We start from the raw sequence: 2,500 nt of genomic DNA, 5'->3' as shown, positions 1-2,500 counted from the left end.
GAGGATGGATTCAATGATCGCTGTATAGAATTGCACCATCATTGTCTTTGGCAGGTTGCATTTCTTCAGCTGCCGTCGAAAGTACATCCTCTGTTGAGCTCTCTTGGCGAGGGAGCTGATGTTCAGTTCCCACTTGAGGTCCCGGCAGAGAATAGTGCCCAGGAAGCGGAAGGACTCCACAATTTTGACTGCGGAGTCTAACAGGGTGATGGCGGTGAGTGGGGCTGTATTCTTCCTGAAGTCCACAACCATCTCAACTGTCCTTAGAGCATTTAGCTCTAAGTTGTTCTGGCTACACCAGGTCACCAGGTTGTCAGCTTCCCACCTATAGTCAGACTCATCCCCACCAGAGATCAGCCCAATGAGGGTGGTGTCGTCCGACAAACTTCAAGAGTTTGACGGACAGATGATTGGAGGCGCAGCTGTTGGTATACAGGGAGAAGAGCAGTGGGCAAAGGACGCAGCCCTGAGGAGTTCCCGTGCTGATGGACCTGGAGTCAGAGACTTCTGTTCCCGGCTTAACGCACTGCTTCCTGTCAGAGAGGAAGTCTGTGATCCACCTGCAGGTGGAGTAGGGCACGTTCAGCTGGAAGAGCTTGTCCTGAAGCAGGGCAGGGATGATGGTGTTGAAGGCAGAGCTGAAGTCCACAAACAGGATCCTGGCGTAGGATGCTGGGGCGTCCACATGCTGTAGGGTGAAGTGGAGGGCCATGTTAACTGCGTCGTCCACAGACCTGTTGGCTCTGTAGGCAAACTGAAGGGGGTCCAGGAGAGGGTCTGTGATGGCTTTGAGGTGTGCCAGGAGCAGGCGCTCAAAAGACTTCATTACCACAGATGTAAGGGCGACCGGTCTGTAATCATTTAGTCCTGTTGGCCTTAGCTTTTTGGGCACAGCGATGATGGTGGAGGACTTGAGACAGGCTGGTACATGGCATGTCTCCAGGGAGGTGTTAAAGATGTTGGTGAACACCGGAGACAGCTGGCCAGCGCAGTGCCTGAGGGTGGCTGGAGAGACAGAGTCCGGCCCGGCTGCTTTGCGTGGATTCTGCCTCTTGAAAAGCCCATTAACTTCTCCCTCCTGAAAGGAGAGAGTCGTTTCTGTAGTATGGGTGGGGGATGGGGCCTCTTGGGTGGGAAGGGGTGGTTCAGGACAGTCCAATTGTCTTTCAAATCTACGGTAGAACTCGTTCAGGTCGTTGGCTAGGCGGGAGTCGTTAGTGGTGTGGGGCGCTCTGGGTTTGTAGTTGGTGATGTGCCTGAGCCCTTTGGCAGACAGAAGCAGCGTCGTTAGTAGAGAACTGGTGTTTTAGTGTCTCTGAGTACAGTCGTTTAGCCTCTCTCACCGCTTTGCTAAACCTGTTCTTCGACTCCTTGAATCTGTCTCTATCCCCACTCCTAAACGCTTCCTCCTTCTCCAACCTCAACCTTTTGAGCTTTGCTGAGAACCAGGGCTTGTTGTTGTTAAAGTTCACCCTGGTACGTGTTGGGATACAGCAGTCCTCACAGAAGCTGATGTACACAGCCTCTGTGAGTTCATCCAGACTATTGGTAGCAGTCGTGAACATATCCCAGTCAGTACAGTCTAAGCACGCCCGCAAATCTTCCACAGCCTCACTGGTCCACTGTTTAGATGTCCTCACAGCAGGTTTACAGAGTTTTAGTTGCTGCCTGTATGCACGAATCAGGTGGACCAAGGGAGTTCTGTGCGAGCCGAACAGCCCCGTGACCCACAAGAGAAACATCCCCGCCAAATTCGAGCGTTTGACGGGGTCTATCCGTGAAAAAATATTCACGTTTTTGAGTGCACATGCATTTCTGCTGCAAATGCCTCTGGAAGTTTCATGCCGTTCGTATGCCAATTGTGGCAACACGAAAATGACCCGTTTTCCCATTCCGAGGGATTTCTGTGCGACCCTAACAGCCCCGTGAGCCACAAGAGACACATCCCCGCCAATTTCTAGCGTTTCACGGGGTCTATCCGTGAAAAATATAGACGTTTTTGAGTGCACATGCATTTCTGCTGCAGATGCCTCTGGAAGTTTCATGCCGTTCGTACGCAATGTGGCAACACGAAAATGACCCCTTTTCCCATTCCGAGGGATTTCTGTGCGACCCTAACTAACAGCGCCCGTGAGCCACAAGAGAGACATCCCCGCCAATTTATAGCGTTTCACGGGGTCTATCCGTGAAAAATATAGACGTTTTTGAGTGCACATGCATTCCTGCTGCAAATGCCTCTGGAAGTTTCATGCCGTTCCTATGCAATGTGGCCACACAAAAATGACCCGTTTTCCCATTCCGAGGCATTTCTGTGCGACCCTAACAGCCCCGTGAGCCACAAGAGAGACATCCCCGCCAACTTCTAGCGTTTGACGGGGTCTATGCGTGAAAAATATTAAAATTTTTGAGTGCACGTGCCTTTCTGCTGCAAATGCCTCTGGAAGTTTCATGGCGTTCCTATGCAATGTGGCAACACGAAAATGACCCCTTTTCCCATTCC

The sequence above is a fragment of the Petromyzon marinus genome, unplaced genomic scaffold (genome assembly GCF_048934315.1).
Source record: "Petromyzon marinus isolate PM22_M1 ecotype Great Lakes invasive population unplaced genomic scaffold, UKy_Petmar_22M1.pri1.0 PM_G_Scaffold_28, whole genome shotgun sequence".
In the NCBI taxonomy this organism is placed as follows: domain Eukaryota; kingdom Metazoa; phylum Chordata; class Hyperoartia; order Petromyzontiformes; family Petromyzontidae; genus Petromyzon; species Petromyzon marinus.
This window is presented reverse-complemented; position numbering follows the sequence as displayed.